This window comes from Pteronotus mesoamericanus, unplaced genomic scaffold (genome assembly GCF_021234165.1).
Source record: "Pteronotus mesoamericanus isolate MK-2021 breed Mesoamerican mustached bat unplaced genomic scaffold, CSHL_Meso_final contig_100, whole genome shotgun sequence".
Classification (NCBI taxonomy): domain Eukaryota; kingdom Metazoa; phylum Chordata; class Mammalia; order Chiroptera; family Mormoopidae; genus Pteronotus; species Pteronotus mesoamericanus.
The window spans coordinates 10,120,749-10,142,575 of NW_026554999.1; positions in this window are offsets into that span (position 1 = coordinate 10,120,749).

A 21,827-nucleotide genomic window follows, 5' to 3' on the forward strand; every position below is an offset into this window, starting at 1 on the left:
TGTGGGGCATAGAGTACAGAACGTCCATCACTGTATTTATTACAATATTTAGTTTAATTTAAAATATCATTGAGATGCAGAAAAGTTTGTATTTGACTCTTTACTTAAGTAACTAAGATCATTAAACATTGCACAGGTTACTCATCAATGCTAAATTTGTGGAATCAGAGAGGGTATGCGTATCTGGTTAAAAAAATGCAAGAGTATTTACAGTGTTTGTTAATTAAAGCAATTGACACTATTTAAGTAAAGAGGAAGGTAAGCTTTTATTGAACATTCTTCCCAAGCAATTAAAGATCGATGGAGCTCAGCCTCAGCTAGCTGAGGGCTGTAAATTAGGAAAAAAATACTTTTATCCTACATTTACCTCGCTTTATCCCTGTGGATTTAAGAAGCTATTAGTGAGCTGCATGTACAGGGAAGCAACAGACTACAATCTATATTCCTCTCCTGATGAGTTGCCTCTCTAGCAGTAATCAAAACTTAAAAATAATTAACAAAATAAAAAGATCTATAAACAACCAGCAGAAATTCTTTTAGTCCCAGTGTTAAGAGAGGATTTATCATCTGTTGTTTATCATTAATTACTAGAAGATGAGAAACTCACATTTCTTTTTAGCCTTGTCTGGCTGTTTTTATGCAGCTTTCATTATGGTCAAGTTGTTTTTTGTTTTTGTTTTGTTTTTGTTTTTTTGCAATTGAGTATGAACCTTGATTATGGATATTTGAATAGGGCAGAAGCTTGAGGAAATTATCTGAAGTGTTATCATTTAATTGGCTTATTGCCATGTTTGATCTGAGGCATTTTAGTTCTCCATTATAAAGTCTCAAAGCAACAAATACAGGTTTTCCAATTTACACAATCATTTCTGAACATCTGGGCTTTCTTGGGAATCTTCTAAAATTTCTGCTCAAACAGAAAATACATGAGAAGAGCATTGTAGTGGTGTTCATTTACTGTGGTCTTAAACTCAGAATTGTAGAATAGCGGAATAATAACATAATTGTACTCTAACATAGTTTGCTCCCCCATCCCTGACCACAACTTTTTCTACTCTTCTCAAGACTATATTTTCCAGTAAAATTTCTTACTTATCTTAGTCAACATAAAGACTTGGCCATTATGTGTAATGATCAATTTTATAATCATTATAGTTTTTTTATGTCTATAAAAACACTTGGCAAATGTGTAAGATGGAGAAAAGAACACTGTATTGTGATCACAAAAATTGTGACAGATCTCTGAACTAAGAATTAACGTAAAAGAATTCCAGTCAGCTCCTCCATGCATTAAAAATATAGGCCCTTGTAGTCACAGCATATTGCCAAGTCCATGAGAGTTTGGTAGTTAATTAAGTCTTTGGTGCTAGAAAATTCATAAAAGAAGTAAAATCATCAAAATCTTTGAATCTTTTACTTACATGATTTTAATTGATAAAAGTATTTTTAAAACAGTTATAGAAAAACAAATACCATATTATTTCACTTATATGTGGAATCTAAAGAACAATATAAATGAACAAACAAAATAGAAACAGACTCATACAGAGAACAGGCTGATGGTTACCAGAGGGAAGAGGGTTTTGGGGAATGGGTGAAAAAGGTGAAGTGATTTAGAGGTACAGATTGGTAGTTACCAAACAGTCATTAGGATGTAAAGTGCTTCATAAGAAATAAACTCAATAATATTGTGATAACTATGTATGGTGCCAAGCGGGTACTGGGAATATTCGAGGAAACAGTTTGTGAAGTGCAGTGTGTGACTGTTTAACCACTATGCTGTATACCTGAGTCCAATACAAAATAATATTGAATGTAAGCTGTAATTGAAACAAAATATTTCATGAACAGTAAAAAATTCCCCACAACCAAAAAATTATAATTTGAGGACTTTTTGGAAAAGCAGACAAAGAAAATATAAAATATATAAAGTACAATAGAAAAATATGTTGAACGTAATTATGTTTACATGAGATATAAAGAAATTGTGGAAGAAATATTTTGGATAAAATTTAAATTATAAATGGGTAAATAATAGGACTATAAAATAATACATGATCATTACTGAAGAGTTGGAAAACATAGAAGGTACAAAGATTTCACCACTTAGTAACTATTATTTGTCTTTCCACTTGTTTTTCTATATACATTTTTAATGGAATTATTTTTACACTATTCAATAATGTGATCACTTAAAACATATTGTAGTTTTAAAAATAAATAACACCTAGAAATTTAATTTTTAATGGGTGCATATTATTCTATCAAATGTACATGCCATAATTTTTTAAGCAATATTTATTAATGTTCTTTTAGAGTATTGATTATTTTTACTATTATAGGATGAACATTTTATGTTTGTGTGTGTGTATTATATAATATTTATAACATATGCACATACAAGGTCTGTCCAGAAAAAGTCCAGCCATTGTTAATATGATGAAAATGGTTTGCACAACATTGATGTAACCTGGCAGCCAAGGAGAGTGGACTAGAATGTGCACATGTGAACAATGATGACTTCATTGTACTAGTCAGTGGGGGGTAGATGCCGTTGAATGAATGTGTGTAATGTGTGTGGCCATTGCATTCAAAATGACTGAGTGAGTAGAGCATTAGAATTTGTGTCAAATATTGCATTAAGCTTGAACATTCCTCCATGGACTATTTGGATGATTCAGAAGGCCAAAGCTGTGGGCAACTGGTGAGTAGCAGCTTCATACAACAGTGCACCCACTCATACATCATATTTTGTACAGTTTTTTTTGGTGAAACATCAGATCACCCAGGTGACTCAGCGCCCTACAGCCCAGACTTGGTGTCCTGTGACTTCTAACTTTTCCTGAAACTAAAATAACCCTTGAGAGGCAAGAGATTTCAGATCATGGATGAGATTCAGGAAAATACAATGGGGTAGCTGTTGGTGACTGGGAGAACTGTGTGACGTCCCCAGGTGCTTACTTTGAATGGGACTGAGGCATCATTGTCCTATGTACAGTGTTTCTTGTATTTTGTGTTTTCAATAAATGTCTGTATTTTTTATATTACATGGCTGGATACCCCCTAAACAGATCTTGCATATACACACTTAAATTATTTCTGTATTTTACTTAATCGTTTATCTTCAAAGAGAGAGTGAATAATGCTGTCTTAGCATTTGTTACTAATAGATAAGATGAGCAAAAGTTTTGTCAAAATAGTGTGCAATCATCAGAATGGGAATAAGATCTATTGTCATTTTCCAAGGAACCAGATACTATCCTTGGCATTTTGCATAAAGTTAATCCCTCCTGCAACCTGATGAGGCCAATCATATGATTTTATTACTATTTCCCTCTTTTACAGGTTATTTATTATGACTTAGGTTAAATGACATGTCCAAGGTCATACAACTAGTAAGTCTCCAAGCTAGGATTGTAAACTCAGGAAATTTAACTCTAGGTTCACTGCCTATTGTTTCCTAAATATCTGTGTTATTAGGGTTCAAATATTTTGTATATGACAAAACTTTACAATGAATTTCTTTGAAAAATGGAGGTAGGCCCACCTTTGTAAGAGCGGTCTGGGAAGAGTGAGTGTGGGGATGTTAGTGTCTTCCTAAGGGAGTCTGTGCACATTAGAACAGGGGACCTTCTATCAGCTACTATTAGTATCTTATTAGCTGAGTATTTAGGGCATAGTTTCTCCTTCATTTGCTACTGACTTAAAAATATTAAAAAGTTTCTCAAAGCTATCTTAAAATTGAACAAACACCAAAGTGTAAGATACATAGAAAGAAAAATACCAGAGCATAATGGTGGCTTTGAAATTCATTTGAAAGATACCAAGCAGTTTTCCAATGTTAAAGAAAAAAATAAAGCAGTTTGAAAACACAAAGTGCTATAAAAATGTCTAAAAAACATTAAGGTAAGTATTGACTCTATTGAAAATGGCATATGAATTTTGTTCTTTTTAAATGTTAATTTTGTGTCTTCATTTATTAGTAAGCGTAGGCCATTATTCCTTATTAAAAAACAAACATTGACTTTCTCAAAACAAATATGGAATATACTTTATGGATGATGGAATATTTTTAAAAGAATTTCAAATCTAATGTGTTCAAAGGTTATCTACCACTGTAGTAATCTTAGGTGACAAATACCATGAAAACTCTGTTGCACATAACAAACTTTTATTGCTTTCCCAGTGTGTCGGGTGTGGTTGGTTAAGCAGCTTTGTACATCTTGATGGGTACCAGGTATCAGCTGCTTGACTGATCTAGACTGGCCTGCCTAGCACAACAGGTGGAAATCAACTCTTATCATGTGTTTCACATCTGTCTGTAGACCAATTGAGGCATATTTTTATGATTATGGCAGAGGCACAAAGGCATGAACAAGTAAGTATGTTTACAAACCTTTTTTACATAATGTTTTCCAGAATCTTATTTGCCAAAGAAAGTCACATGATCATGCTCAGAATCCTAGTGGGAAAATACACCTCTTGACTGGAGGAGGTCAAAAGTCATATGACAAAGGCTGTGACTAAAGGGAGAGATAAAGAATTGGGACCAGTAATGCAATCAACAGTTGGTTAGATAACAATATTGTGTAATTGTTTTTAGCCATCTCTATCAGATAAATAAATACAATAGAAACACATCATTAATAATATATTGACTTTAGTAGACAGAGGTAATCATATTCTATTTTCTTAAGTTCTCATATGTGTTAATGACTATTACCAGAGAGGATTTCATATGTGGTTAAATGGAATTCTAATGATGTAAATGCAATTTACCTTTTAGTTTGCCAGAGAGATAAATTAAATGATTACTGAAGAATAATCCAGGATTCTGATGGTATCTCTGAAGAATAGCCATTTGTTAATTGTATCTTCACCCAATAGGCTAACTATGTCAAATATTGCTTCAATATGGGTATTTCTAAGAAACTTAATAGTAATTATGTGACTACAGTGGGGATAATGTCAGGTGCTTTGTAATAGGGTTTCTCCTAAGACTCACAAGGACAGATCACAAAGTATGGCTTTCAGAAAGAAAATCTAGGTTGAGAGTAGAAAAATGGAGTAGAAGAATCAAGTTTTGTTCTTAGATGTGTCTGGAATCAAAAACTTGTACTGCTGCGCACTGCTTGACATATATTTCATGTGTATTTGTATTAGAGTAAAATAACTTGTATGTGTTGCTATGCTTACTGGATAATAAAAGCATCTTTTACTTAATTCTGAATATTTTAGAATATAGTACTATTTTTTAAATGGACTTAACTGAAGAATAATTTACATACAATAGCCTGTATCCATGTTAAGTTTAATGAGTTTTGGTAAATGTTGCAGTTGCCACCACAATTGAGATTTAGAATACCTCTATCAGCCCTGGCTGGTGTGGCTCAGTTGGTTGTAGAGTTATCCTGTAAACCAAAAAGTCACGAGTTTGATTCCCAGTCAGGGCACATGCCTGGGTTGCAGGTTCATTCCTCAGTCTGGGTTTTTATTGCAAGCAACTGATTGATGTTTCTCTTCCTCTCAATCCTTCCCTTCTCCTCTCTCTAAAATGAATAAGCATGTCCTAGGGCGAGGATAAAAAGTAATAATGGAATACCTCCAACACCAAGAAAGTTTCTGCATTCCCTTTACAGTCATTGTCCACCCTCACCTCTGGCTTTATATAAGCATTGATCTCTTTCTGTCACTACAATTTTGTCTTTCTAGAACCTCAAATAAATACTATCATAAAACATATAGTCTCTTATATTTGGCTTCTTTTACTTACTAATTTTTAAAGATTAATCTAAGTTGTCTGTGTATCATCAATGTACTTATTTTTACTGCTGAGCAGTGTATCAAAATACTACATTTTGTTTATAATTTGCCTGCTCATTGATATTTGGATTGTTTTCAGTTTTAGACTATTATGATAATTTTGTTAGGAACATTATTAGCATACAAATCTTTATATGGCCATATTATTTTTCAGATTATTCATTTATTTATTTTTAGTGAGAGGAGAAGGGAGGGAGAGAAACATCAATATGAGAGAGAACATCAATGAGCAGCCCCTAGCCCAAGTCCTGACCAGGGACTGAAGAAGCAACCCAGGCATGTTCCCCAACTAGGAATTGAACTGGCAACTTTTCACTTTGCTGGATAATGCCCAACCAACTAAGCCACATTGGTCAGGGCTGGACATAGGTTTTTGTGTCTTGTGATGATACATAGGAATACAATTTCTGGGTCATATACTGGGTATACAATTAACTTTATAAGAAGTTGCTGATGTGACAGTACTGATATTTATTCCCATAAGCAAGGGATGAGAGTTTTCATTGTTCCATGTTATAAAAGTTGAATGGCACTCCTCAAAAACTCATATGTTAAAGTCTTGACTTCCAGAATATGATCTTATTTAGATAAAGGGTTATGGCAGATGTAATTTTTTAAGATAAGGTCATTAGGGTGGCCCTCAATCAAATAGTACTGGCTTCCTTAAAAAGGGAGAAATAAGGACACAGAGATACACACTCAGGGAGGATTCATGTAAAAATAAGGTGGAGATCAGGGTGGTACTTCTACGTGCCAAGGAACACCAAACATTGCCAGCAAACCATCAGAAGCTAGAAAGAGGCATGGAACAGATTCTCCGTCATGGTCCTCAGAAGCATCCAAACCCTGCTGACATTTTGATCTCAGACCTCTAGTCTAGCTTCCGGAACTGCGAGATAATAAATTTCTGTTGTATAAGTTTCTTAGTTTGTTGTACTTTGTTTTGGCTTCCCTAGCAAACTAATATATTCCACATTCTCTTCAACTCTTGGTATGATAGGTTTTTAAAATTTTTTAGTAGCCATTCTAGTATATACGTAATGGTATCTCATTGTAGTTTCAATGTACATTTCTCTAGTGATCAATGATGTTGAGCATCTTGTGCTTGTTGACTTTTTGTGTATCTTCTTTTGCCCACTTTTAATTAGGTTGTTTGTCTTACTTTAAATGTGAGCTATTTTTCTAGATACAATTTCTTAATATGTAGTTTGCAAATATTTTCCCTCAATCTGTGGCTTGTCTTTTCATTTTCAAAACAGTCTCTTTTGAAGTGCAAATGTTCTGACTTCTGGCCAAGATGGAAGCATAGGTAGACACACTTTGCTTCCTCGCACAACCAAAGAAGGACAACAACAAATTTAAAAACAAAAACCAACCAGAACTGCCAGAAAATTGAACTGTATGGAAGTCCAACAACCAAGGAGTTAGAGAAGAAACATTCATCCAGATCAGTAGGAGGGGAAGAAATGGGAAGCCTAGGCAGAGAGGACATGTGGCAAGGCAATGGATGTAGGACCAAGGTGGTTCCACATTTGAGTACAGAGAAGCCAGAAGGAATAACTGGAGAGCGAGACAGACTGTGCAACTTGGAGTTCTAGCATGGGAAAATACAGCCTCAAAACCTCTGACTGTAAAAACCTGTGGGGGTTTGGGTGGTGGGAGAAAATCCCATCCTCACAGGAGAGTTCATTGGAGAGACCCACAGGGTCCTAGAAATACACAAACTACCCACTCAGGAATCAGCACAAAAAGGGCCAATTTGCTTGTGGGTAGCGGGAGAAGTGACTGAAAGTTGGGCGAGAGTTGGGCAAGTGGCATAGTTCACTCTCTGAACCTTCCCCCACATACAGCACCACCAGAGCAAGGAAGAAGGTTGCCGTGCCCTGGTGAACACCTAAGGATCCACTCCTTACAATGTAAAGGTGTGCTGAGACAAAGAAATATGGCCAAAATGAAAGAAAAGATCAGAACTCCAAAAAAAGAACTAAGCAATGAGGAGAAAGCCAACTTATCAGATGCAGAGTTCAAAACACTGGTAACCAGGGTGTTCACAGAAATGGTTGAGTACAGACGCAAAATAGAGGAAAAAGTGAAGGCTATGCAAGATGAAATAAAGCAAAATATACAGGGAACCAACAGTAAAGGAAAGGAAACAGGGACTCAAATCAACATTTTGGAACAGAAGGAGGGAATAAACATTTAACTGAAAGGGAAAGAAGAAACAACAATTCAAAAAAACAAGGAGAGGATTAGGAACCTCTGGGACAACATTAAATTTTCCAACATCTGAATCAAGGGGTGCCAGAAGGAGAAGAGGAAGAGCAAGAAATTGTAAATGTATTTGAAAGAATAATGAATGAGAACTTCTTCAACCTGGCAAAAGAAATAGACGAGGAAATCTAGGAAAGCTCAGAGAGTCCCAAAAAAGTTGGACCCAAGAAGGAACACACCAAGACACATCATAATTACGTTACTGAAGATTAAAGATAAGGAGAGAATCTTGAAAGCAGCAAGAGAAAAGGAGACAGCCACCTGCAAAGGACTTCCCATAAGACTATCAGCAGATTTCTCAAAAGAAAACTTGCAGGCTGGAATGGGCTGGCAAGAAGTATTCAAATTCATGAAAGGCAAGGACCTACATCCAAGATTACACTATCCAGCAAAGCTGTCATTTAGAGTGGAAGGACAGATAAAGTGCTTCCCAGATAAGGTAAAGTTAAAGGAGTTCATCATCACCAAGCTTGTATTATATGAAATGTTAAAGGGACTTATCTAAGAAAAAGACAAAAACTATGAACAATAAAATGACAACAAACTCACAACTATCAACAACTGAACCTAAAAAATAAACTAAGCAAACAACTAGAACAGGAACAGAATCACAGAAATGGAGATCAGAGGGGAGGTGATGGGGAAGAATGGGGGAAAAGGTCCAGGGAATAAGAAGCATAAATTGTAGGTACAAAATAGGCAGTGGGAGGTTAAGAATAATGTAGGAAATAGAGAAGCCAAAGAACTTATATGTACAGCCCATGGGCATGAACTAAGGGGGGAAATGCCCATGGGAAACGGAATGTAGAGTGGAGGGGGATAAAGGGGAGAAAAAATGGGACAAGTATAATAGCATAATCAATAAAATATACTTAAAATAAAATGTTGTAAAACTGAAAAAAGAGCAAAAGTTCTTAATTTTGATGGATCAAACATATTTTCTCTTGTGTTATGTGTTTTTTTGTACTAAGAAATTTTACCTAACCCAAGGTCAAAAAGATTTTCTCTTAGAAAAATATTTTCTTCTATAAGTTTTATAGTTTAGCTCATATTTAAATCTACTATCTACTTTGAATTATGTTTTGTGAGATAAGGATCAAGGATTTTTTCCCTCATACAGGTATTCAGTTATTCTCGTACCATTTGCTGAAAACATGATCCTACCTTAAAACATGGAGTTACTGCAACACGGTCGAATATCAGTTGACTACAAGTGTGGGCTTATTTCTGGAGTCTCTGTTCTGTACATCTGATATATCTACCCTATGCCAATACTAAACTGTCTTGATTTACTAGCTTTATAGAGAATTCTCTAGCTTTATACTGTCTTAAACTCAAACAGTATAAGTCTTCTAACATTATTATTTCTTTAAAAAATATTTTTGCTATTCTTGGTCCTTTGCCTTTTCATATTTTAAAATCACCTCATCAATTTCTACCAAAAAATCCTGCTCAGGTTTTAATTGGGATTGCATTGAATCGATAGATAATTTTGGAGATAATTGACATCTTTTTAATATTAAAATGTTATAATCTCCTTTTATTTTCTTTAGTATTTCTCAACAGTGTTTTGTGGTCTTCAGCATACAGATCTTAACATCTTCTTTATCTTCAACTATTGATGAACACCTAGGTTGCTTTTATATTTTGGCTATTATAAATAATACTTCAATAAACACAGTAATACATATATTTTCTTAAATTACTTTTCTTGTTTTCTTTGAATATATACCTAGAAGTAGATTTTAATTTTTTAAGGAATCTCCATATGGTGTTCTGTAGTGACTGCACAAATTTACAGTCCCAACAGTGCATGAAGATTTTCTTTTTTCCACATCTTAACACTTGTTATTTGTTGACTTTTTGATAATTGCCATTCTGACATGATACAAGAAGTCTCTTTCTTTTTCCCTCTCTCCCTCCCTCTCTTCCCCCCTTCCTTTATTCTCTCTCTCTCTCTCATCTTCTCTGCTGGCATTTCAAAATGAATATTCTCATAGTAAAGTAAAACAATGCTTTTAGCCTATTTTTTGTTTACATGTTTTAAAATATGATTTGGTATTTGGATGTAATTTGGGTTTGTTTTTCACATTACTGCATTGCTAAAAATCATGTTTTCTATGGGAAAGAAAGAGATACAGTCATGATCTCCTGTTTATATTAATGTATATGCCCATATCTATAAAGTTCTTGAAGGCTGCGAAATAATCTGCCTTTTCAGTTGCACACACTTTCATCTTGGTGGTACTAGGATAATTATTCCAGGTTGTCATGAAACTCAGAGTCTAATCATTCTTTCATAGGTGCATACCAACCTGTTAATGAAAAATTAGAGAGCTAGTGTAATTTTAGAAAGTTTTTTTATGTGTGTATTTTTCTAATCAATTACCCTGTGAAAGCTAGACTTGTTAATAATCTTGGTTTTTGGTGAGATCAGCATCAGTCTTATTCCGTGAATGATATAGCTTCCAAATGTTCTTTGTTACATGTGCTCCTGCCAGCAACTCACATTTGTAATCCATCTGGTGAGTTTCAGTGTTTCAGCTTCTGAAATGGCAAGATTTCTTGTAGCTGAAGGGCTACCTTCTTTTAAATTTTTAGTGATGGAACATTTTGTATTGACCAGAATTCAGACTATAAGTCTATATCTCACACTACCTGAAAATAATGCTTTCATTTCTTCAGTCTTATTTCTCAAAACTGTCATTGTCTAAATAACAGTGTGTTTATGGTATATATGTCAGGGGGAGAGGAATTGGGAGAAAGAAAAATGAGGGTAGAAAAAAATGCTATTTCTCAACACCTCTTGCTGATATATTTTAACTTAGAAAAACAAACAAACATGGCTTATAGCGAGATATGGGCTCCAGGGATATAAAGCTGAATGGGATCTAATTTATCTGGCTGTAGTACCCAATCACCATGAAATTTCCCCATTCCTTGTACTAAGACATGACAGTATGGCAAAATCAAAGAAAACAGGGCCTTGTAAACTTGTGACAAGTCAGAATGAATGAAGTCTTGGTACAAAAGGGGGAAGGATAATAGGCTTGAGTTCTAGTCTGTATATAGTTCTCAAAACAGAGACTTAATCCCTTAGATATCTGAGGTTCATAGTGTCAAGAAAGGAACAAGATAACACTTATAGCGACAGGATGTAATATTTGCTATAAGACATGTTGAAGTTATTTATATAAATCTCTGCTCTTTCTCCATATAATTTCAGTCTTGAGCCATTGTCTTCTTACTGCATTGGTGAAAATACAAAGCAATAAAAATCTCAGACTATGTAAGATTTGTTTAGAGTTGTATATTTGTCTGTGCACATTGTTTCTTTGGCTTACCTGAGGCAAGTGTTTCTGTGTTCTGGGGCACTGGTTGTCAGAAGCCTGTGTTTTTCATGTGTTCAACAGGCACATGCCTGCTTTGGTTTTCTATTGCTATACAACAAATTCCCATGAACACAGTGGCTTAAAACAATTTCTATCTGTTTATTATCTTATAGTTCTGCCGGTCTGGAGTCTAGGCATGTTGTGGCTGGGTTATTTTCCTCAGGGTCACAGGTGTTGGTTGGACTGTGTCCTTGTCCAAGGCCGGAGCTCACATGGCCTTGGCTAAATTCAGTTCCTTGCAGCTCTAGGAAAGAGGGCCTCACTTTCTCGCTAGCTGTTGGCCAGGGATTATTCTTAGTGCTTAAGGGATACTCTCAGATTAGAGTCATGTTGTCCTTTAACAAGCTGATGGCTTTTCACTTCAAAGCCAGAAGAAGGATTTCTTATGCTTTAAATGTGTTCCTTCTGGAAGGCTTTGGTCCCTTAAAAGAGCTCACTTGATTAGGTCAGGCCCTCTGTGCTTCTTACAGCCTGCAAATTCATTTCATATTAAACTGGATAAGGAATAACTAGGGGTCCAAATATGTTGAGGAAAAAAAATGATGTTTCCTTTGTTCTATTTTGTCATTTACTGCTTTTGCCTTGTTTTGTAAAATTTTGTAAACATCCAAAAATCTTGATTTAGGAACCATTGAGTTATAAATAAAAATGAAGAAAATTGTATTCTCCTCCTAAATCAATGTGAATATTTGACCATTCACAATTTTAGATTACCTGAGCCACATTTCCTCTCCTTTATTCCCTTGTCTGGAATGCCCTCTCTTTTCTTTTGATCTGCTACATTCTTCCTAAAATTTCACTTCAAAGTTGCTTCTTCTCTTAGCCCTGACAGATTCTAAGCGCAGATGTAGACACTTTGTTCTATTCCACTATACAGATCCTCAGTTGTGGTAATTATGCATTTCCACCTTTCCTACCAGATTATAAGGAGAGACACTGTATTATCAACTCTACCCCATCCTTGCCCAGCGCCTGCTCTTATAATTCAGCCTCACAACTTCACAAAAATCTTATTAGATAAGTAGGAAACTATCATCCCATTTTACAATTGGAGGACTAGAGACATGTGACTATAATTGGCTTTTCTAAAATCACACAACTAAAAAGTGGCAGATATAGAATTCAGATAAAAGATTTCTGGATTCAAGATTATTTTTCAATTGTTGAAACATTAAATTATAGTAAACCCACAGATATATTTTGGGAAATAACTATGTTCAAACCTCAGTTTTTTGTTCCATAGGTGGTAAAGATTTTAAAAAGCACATCTTTTTAAAGGTATCCTTGATCTTTTAACTAATACTAGGACATTGATGTGTAGTAGACATTGAAATGTCTATATGAAGACAGATAGATGAATGAATATGTGATGACCATAAAGGTAACTCTTTGACATTGGCCTGCCGGTAAAACCTGATCAGTTAGTAACTACTTTCTTCCGCTATTTCAGATTTGAAGAAATATTTATTATGGATTTCAACTTTGCTGATGTTTGGGGAGAAAGGTTGATAAGTTATAATGTTATGCTAATTATGCTAATAAAAAGCATAATTTATAATTTGTTTTCTAAACAAAAGAGAGGTAGTATAAAGAATTAATATTAGCAGACATTTGAGATAAACTAACTGAAGTTACATTGATAAAAAAGCCTGGTAGCCACAGTGAAAAGGGGATGCATATTAAGGCATACATCTTTTATGAAAAAAAGTACATAGAAATTTATTTATCAAGATAGGTTCCTTAGGACTATAAGGTCAAAGTGATTAATGAGTTTGACTAGATATTACCTTTCCAGTTTCAACTAGTTGTCCTCAGAGGAGGATCTCACAAAGAAAATAGCATCTCAGTTGATCCAGGTAGTCTTCTTTGTGTCTGAACCCATGAGAAATCAATGTCAAATGGACATTTTCAGTTGTCCCAGGATTATAATCAACCACTCCAGGCTTTTGACACCTGAAGTTTATTCAGTTTTGGGACAAAACCCCTCTAAGAAAAATAATTTAAAATTATAATATAAAATTGACATCTTTATTTATAATAAAAAATGATAACATTGCAGATTTGTAAAAGTGGATAAATATCACAAATGTTTCTTTCAGTTTGATTTTGGTTTCTACAGAGATATTTTCTTACATATTTATGTTATGAAGATTTTTGACCAGAAATGGAGAGTTAAACAGGGAATTTCATCAAATGCAAAGGCTAAACTCTATGACTGAGGCTTGGGGAAGGAATAGAATACCTGTCGCAAATCAAGAAATCAGTGTCTGAGGTGTACTGAATGGCTGGTGCTGTCTTGGTCATCACGTTGGTTAGGCACTAGGTAAGTGTTGAGCTATCCAGTTTTGTATTTTCTAGGAAACATTTTTTTGTTCTTGTTTATAAAAATTACTATTACCAATAAGACTAATAATAACAAGTGGAGATTTCATGAAGCAAAAGGAGCCCTCATTCACTGCTGGTGGGAATGTAAACAGGTACAGCAGTGAAAACAGTGTGGAGGTGCCTCAAAAAATTAACAATATAATTACCATGTGACTCAGCAACCCCTCTTCTGGGTATCTACCCCCACAATTTGAAGACATTTATTTACAAAAATTATGCACCCTTATGTTCATTGCAGCATTATTCACAGTGGCCAACACTTGGAAACAACTGAAGTGTCCTTCAATACTTCCATAAAGGATTGGATAAAGAATATATGGTACATATTTACTATGGAATACTACAGACATAAAAAAAGATGAAATATTGCTATTTATGAACACAGGGAATCTTGAGAATATCATGTTGAACTATGTAAGTCAGAGAGAAAAAGTTAAAAACTAAGATTTCACTCACGTGTGGAATACAAAACTGAAAGTAACAAATGAACAAACAACACCCTCCCCCAGAAAAAAAAAACTGACACAGGCCACAGTACAGTGGTTACCAGAGGAAAGGTGGGTGGGTTGGTAAAGGTCAAAGGGGGTCAAATATATGGTGATGGAAGAAGATTTGACTTTCGGTGGTAAACACACAATGTGAGATACAGATGATATATCATGAATTGCGCACTTGAAACCTATATAATTTTATTAACCAGTGTCACTCCAATACATTTAATTAAAAATGTAAAGTAATACCAAACGAAAACACTAACATGTGGATTTGGGAAAAGAAAAAGAAGTAATCATTTTCAAACTGTGGTGATTTTTTGTGTTTGATGCACAAGTGAGGTACCCATTTCAGGATCATGGCACCTCCAATAGTTCTTTTAATAAGTCAGGTCTGTCTTACCGTCAGCAGTCTGAGTGGTCATATCAAGATTTATCATGCCTCCTTTTCATCATTTGCTCTTCCAGGGGAGAAAGGCTGATCATGAGGTGTTCTGCCTCCTCCTGCCACAGAATCATCACTTGAGTGTCCTTTCTAGACAACACTGGCTAATGCCTTAAATCAAAGCAAAAATAATTATTACAGAAAAAATAAAATCCTATTACCACAATTTGGAAAATGTCATGTAAATCAGCATCCTATTTGACCTACCAAGTTTTTCAACCTGTGGCGTGCGGGCTGCGTGCGGCCCAGGAGGGCTATGAATGCGGCCCAACACAAAATCGTAAATTCACTTAAAACATTATGAGATTTTTTTTTTTGTGATTACATGTCACAATGTATTTAATATGTGACCCAAGACAACTCTTCTTCTTCCAGTGTGACCCAGAGATGCCAAAAGGTTGGACACCCCTGATTAAAGTTAAGTAAATAAATCTCAAGACTCAATTTGTATATTCTTTGAGACCCAATCAGTTTTTTTAAGAGAAATTTTTTTCCTATTTGCTTTGAAACATGAACAGAAACAGCAGAAAGTATTAGCCAAAAAACAAATATCCCCTTGTGAGGCCAGTTAATACTTTCAAGTTATGTGATCTCTATTTTCACGGTAGCAAATGGCTCTCTGGTTTGGCCCATGTGGCATTTATAAACTACTTTGTAATTTCAGCCATGGTACTGTGCAATCTCTGTTACTTTTAAGCAACCTCAACATTTCCCTGTCATTCATTTCACTGCTTACAAAGTCTTTGTACAATTTGCTTTTATATTTTTAACATTGTTCAAACCCTAATTCTTCCAGATAATTGGTTAGCTGTAACTTTGATATATGTCCAAGACAGAACTTACAGAGTCTCTTTTAATGAATCGTGATTGAATATTGTTTATAAATGGCTCTTTTCTTTAAAATGACAAAGATATTTCCTATGCAGAATGTTATCATTATGGAATAAGCCACCATCAAATCAACTCCATGCCTAGTGTTCTATTTTCTCAAATGGCAAACAGGCTTAAATTGAGCCTGTATTCTAGCAAAAGAGAAATGGTAAACATTAAATATATAGCAGGCACATATTAGTTCATGATTTTAGGGTGTTATGGAGACAAAGGGGATTTGAGATATTCAGGTAAACTGATAGAAAAATGACTTTATTTTCAACATTGCTTTGTTTTTAAATTTTGAAATAAACTTATTTTTAATTATATTTTATTGATTATGCTATTACAGTGGTCCTGCTTTACCTGCCTTTGGCCCACTCCACTCAGTACCCCCAGCTGCCTCAGCCAGTCCTCCCACCATTGTTCATGTCCATGGGTCATGCATATACATTCTTTGGCTACTCTATTTCTATGCTGTACTTTACATCCCCATGGCTATTCTGTAACTACCTATTTGTACTTCTTAATCACCCTACCTCTTCACCCATTCTCCCTTCCATCTGGCAACCATAAAAATGCTCTTAGTATCCATGATTCTGTCTCTGTTCCTCTTATTTGCTTAGTTTGATTTTTAGATTCAATTGTTGATAAATACGTATTTTTTGCCATTTTACTGTTCATAGTTTTTATCTTCTTTTTCTTAAGTTCCTTTAATATTTCATATACTAATGGTTTGGTGATGAGAACTCCTTTAGTTGATTTCTTGTCTGGGAAGTTCTGTATCTGCCCTTTGATTCTAAATGATAGCTTTCTTGGGTAGAGCAATCTTGGCTGTAGGTCCCTGCCTCTTATGGCATTGAATATTACCGGTCCCTTCTATCCTGTGAAGTTTTTTTTTTGAGAAATTAGCTCACAGTCTTATGGGAACTCCTCTGTAGGTAACTGTCTCCTTTTCTCTTGCTGCTTTTAAGATTCTCTCTTTATCTTTAATGTTTGGCCTTTTAATTATGATGTGTCTTGGAGTGGGTCTCCTTGCATCCTTCTTGTTTGAGACACTCTGTGTTTCCTGGACTTGCATGTCTATTTCCTTCACCAAATTAGGGAAGTTTTCTTTCATTTTTTTTAAATAGATTTCCAATTTCTTGCTCTTTTTCCTCTCCTTCCAGCATCCCTATGATGCAAATGTTGGGCCTCTTAAAGTTGTCCCACAGGCTGCTTATACTATCCTCATTTTCTTTTTTTTTGGTCTCTTTTTCCTTCTTGTTCTTTTGCATAGTTGTTTTTTCTTCTTTATGTTCCAAATCGTTGATTTGAGTCTTGGCTTCATCCCCTCTACTGTTGTTTCCCTGTAAATTGTTCTTTATTTCAATTAGTGAATCCTTCATTTCTGACTGGATCTTTTTAATGCTGCTGAGGTCCTCACTAAGGTCCTTGAGCATCCTCATAACCAGTGTTTTGAACTCTGCATCTAATAGATTACTTATTTCCATTTCATTAACCCTTTTTCTGGAGTTTTGATCTGTTCTTTCAGTTGGGCCATGTTTCTTTGTCTCCTCACTTTGATAGCCTCCCTGTGTTTATTTCTGTGTATTAGTAGAGCTGCTTTGACTCTGTATCTTGGTAGTGTGGCCTAATGTAGTAGGCATTGTGTAGGGTCCAGTGGCACAGCCTCCCCACAGTCATTCAAGATAGATAGTCAAGGTGCGCCCTTTGTGTGGGCTGAGTACACCCTCCTCTTGTAGCTGAGCTTTGGTTGCTGTTGGCAGATCAATCGGAGGTATTTACCCAGGTCAGTCAGCTGCGAGGATTGGCTGTGACCATGTACAATGAACATCCGCCCTCTATAGAGGATCAGTGTGTAGGGGCAGGGTGGTGTTGCTCCAACTAAGTCTGTAGCTGTCCACTGGGTGTGCTGGTCCTGGGGTTTCCCAGGTATTTCAGGACAAGGTCAGCCCCCACTTGTTTTTGCCCAGCCCACCCTGCCTGAGTTATTAAGCAATCTGATGGCTTCTGCTTGTGCTGGGCTTGGAGATTCACAGGCGAAGCCAAGCTGTGAATCTAGGCTGGCTGCTGCTAGTGCTGGGCCCAGGGCTCACTGAGGCCAGCTGTTGCTTATTTGAGAGGATTCAGGAAGTTGTGCAGCATGAGCCAAGGCTAGCCATTCATATGGACAAGCAGCTTAGGTGGGCCTGTAATTTGGGTGGGGTGGACTCTCTGGGGATCTCCAAAGCAGGTCAAACAGTATTAGCTGAGTTGGTGGAGTCTCAGATATGGCACCAGCTTGCCCTCTCCATGGCTCTGTAGGGGGAGGGCCCAGAAAAGGGACGGTGGCCTCTGCTCACCTTGCTGCTAGATACCTCTGTTTCTCCCAGCATGTCACTGGTGCCTTCCAAGCTGCCCCCTCAGTGCCAGAGCTCAGAGGGAGTGAGTCTGAGTAGTTGAGTCAATGTGCAGGTTCTTTAAGAGGAACTGCTTGGGGCTCCAGAAGTTTCTTCCACTGACTCAATCCATGCTGGTTTTTGCAGTTAAAAGTTGTGGTGGCTTATCTTCCTGGCAGTGGAACTCTGTGCTGGTTTGGGGCTGGGACTCTTCGCTCCTGAGATATCCCTCCTGAACGTTATCTACCATATGCGGTTGTGGGACCAGCCCTTTCCATGCCTGTGCCCGTACTACCAGCCTGGATGGATATGGTTTCTTTAATTCCATAGTTGTCAGAGTTCCATTCAACTTGATTTCTGATGGTACTGAGTGATAGCTGTTCTATGTTTTAGTTGTAATTTTGATATGGTGTGAGAAGTGAGCCATATGTGCCTGTGCTGCCATCTTGACCTGAAGTCCTATTTTCAACCTTTCAAATTGAGGTGTATTTCACATGAAAAATGACATATTAGAAGCTATTAAGTATTCAAAAAATATGTTAATGTATAAGCCCATATTTCTGAGATTACCTCAGAAACCAAAGGCAATGCTTTTGCTGACTTATCTGCTAAACAAGTAGCTCTTGTTGCTCTACCCACATCCTTGCTACTAATTTGGTGTCTATCCTCATCAAACTTTCATAAGGACAATTGACTAAATTTGAACAACTGCCAAATGATAATTTTACAACTTCATTATTCTCTCTCCATTTACTAGTTGTAATATAAAGAAACATTTTCTTGTCCTATTAATTTACTTATTCCTTTTTATGCAAATATAGGCTCACAGATTTCTTTTTATTCCATGAATGTTCTGTTATTACCATTGTTTTATTCTAATGCTCAATTAGTTTCATATTTAGCCTGTGGAAACCCTTTAGAGAGGATCCTATGTGTTTTTGGCATATCTCCATCATTTTTGGGGTCACTGTGTACTTTCTGGAACTGCATGATGTTCCAGGATAATCTTTCACTTTCCCAGCTCTACCACCAAGAATCAACTATACTTACAAGCAGACAGATTCCTTTTAATAAGGGATGGTATATAGAAATCAAGATCAGGGCTGAGGTGTGCTCATTGCTCCTGGGAAATCTTTGCTTCTGCATCCTTTTAATGGGCAGAGCTGAGAAATATAAATATGTCTACATCAATTTGTTTTTTTTTTTCCTGGTTATCTATCTATCTGTCTACATCTATCTATCTATCTATCTATCTATCTATCATCATCATCTATTTATCATCATCTATCTATCTACCTACCTGTCTATCTAATCTGTCTATCATCTATCTATCTATCTGTCATCTACCTATCTCTCCATCTAATTTATTAAAACTCATGAGTTTTTACTGACAACTTTCATTTCTATTCAGCACTATAGAATTTATCCTAACCTTCCTCTTCCCACATTTGTAACTGCTTTCTCCCACAGTGAGAAATCTGGCTCCTTTAATCCTCTCTACATTTAATCATTTGTTTAGTTCTACAGTACACAGAGGTAGTTTTAGATTTTCTACTCACACTGCTATCAAGAACAAACCCTCTAACTAGAGTTACATATTTGTTTACGGTTTTTTGTTTTTTTTTTTGTTTTAGACTCAGGGCATATAGTTAAAATAGTGTGTTCTAAGTTATTCAGGTTAGTTCTATTTTCTGCTTTAACACAGTATGTTTTAAAACTTGCAATATAGTTAGGCTACATTGTTTCTATTATTTTAGGTTTTATTCTTCTGGCATTTTTAATTTTATTTTTGAGTGCATAAACAAACTCAAAAACTCAATGTCAAAACTATATATATGTGTACTTAGTAAAGAGTCACTACCTTCTCCACAATCCCTTCTACTCTTCCCACTTTGCCCCTGTATGTAACCAATCTCATTCATTTCTGATATATTCTTACTTCATTTCCTTTTGAAAAAATATAAAAAATTAAATACTTTAAGAATTAAAAAAAATAAAATAAAAGAGAGCTGGAAGGAAAAAAAAAAGAATTTGTATATTATCCTCACATGGGGGCTATAGATCTTCTTTGTGTCATTTCAGTTGTAGTATTTGTACTCACCAAGCAAGTACATGTACTTAAAGTACTGTTGGCTTTATTTTTATTGTCTTACGTAGCAGCAGATATAAGAAAGTGACAGATTTTGGAAGTGTGTCATTGTTAGACCCCCAAATTTGTTAACTGGGCTTTATTCTTAACTTTTTCAGTGTCTTACTTGTTTATAGCATCAGCATTAATTAAGATTTACATTTGAGCATGGTTTGACTTGACAGTCTATTGTGAATAGGTTATTCAATTTGAACTGATATAAGATTTTTACCTTTTCCGTCATGTTCCTTTTATTTTTTTAATTATTTTTTTTAGAATTCCCTAATTTTATGTATTTACTTTTAAACTTTTAAATTACAGTTGACATTCAATATTATCTTAGTTTCATGTGTACAGTATAGTGGGTAGACATTTATGTAACCATTTTCTATCACTATGAAGTGAGCCCCTGGATAAGTCTAGTACCTACCTGGCACCATATACTAATTACAATATTATTGACTATATTCCCTATACTGTACTTTATGTCCCCATGATTATTTTGTAGCTGTCCATTTGTACCTCTTAATCCTTTCTCTTTTTCACCCATGTTTTTTGGATTCCATAGGTAAGTGAAGTTGTGTGGTATTTGTCTTTTTCTGTCAGATTTATTTCACTTAGCATAACACCCTCCAGGCCCATCCACATTGTTGCAAATGGTAAGATTTCATTATTTCTTATGGCCAAGCAATACTTTATTACACACACACACACATATATACACACCACTTCTTTTTTTAGTTGTCTATTGACAGACACTTAGTTTGCTATTGCAAATGGCAATAGCTTAGTGACTATTGAAAATAACACTGCAATGAACATAGGGATGCATATATGTTTTTGAATTAGTGTTTTGGGTTTCTTCAGATAAATAGAGAGAAATCACTGAGTCATAAGGTAGTTTTATTTTCAATTGTTTTGAGGAAACTCCATATTGTTTTCCACAGTGGCTGCACCAGTCTGCATTTACACCAGCAGTGCACTAGGGTTCCCTTTTCTTCACATCCTTGCCAACATTTGTTGCTTATGGATTTATCAAGGATAGTCATTCTGATGTGTAAGGTGATATCTAATTGTGGTTTTAATTTGTACTTCTCTGATAATTAATGACGTTGAGCATCTTTTCATATATATGATGTTGGCCATCTGTGTGTCCTCTTTGGAGAAATGTCTATTTAGGTCCTCTGTCTATATTTTAATCAGATTGTTTTTTCTTTTGGTGTTAAATTATATGAGTTCTTTATATATTTTGAATATTAGCCTCTGATTGGGTGTATCATTGGCAAATATCTTCCCTCATTCAGTAGACTGTCTTTTCATTTTGTTGATGGTTTCCTTTGTTGTGCAAAAGTTTTTTATTTTGGTGTACTCCCATTTGTTTATTTTTTCTTTTGTGTCTCTTTGTCCAGGAACTATATCCAAAAATATTACTAATAACAATATCAAAAGTTTTGTTGCTTATGTTTTTTTCTAAGAGTTTTATGGTTTTGGGTCTTGCATTTAAGACTAATCTATTTTGAATTTATTCTTGTGTATGGTATAAGAAAGAGGCCTAGTTTCATTTTTTGTATGTATCTGCCCAGTTTTCCCAAAACTATTTATTGAAGAGACTGTCTTTACCCCATTGTATATTCTTGCCTC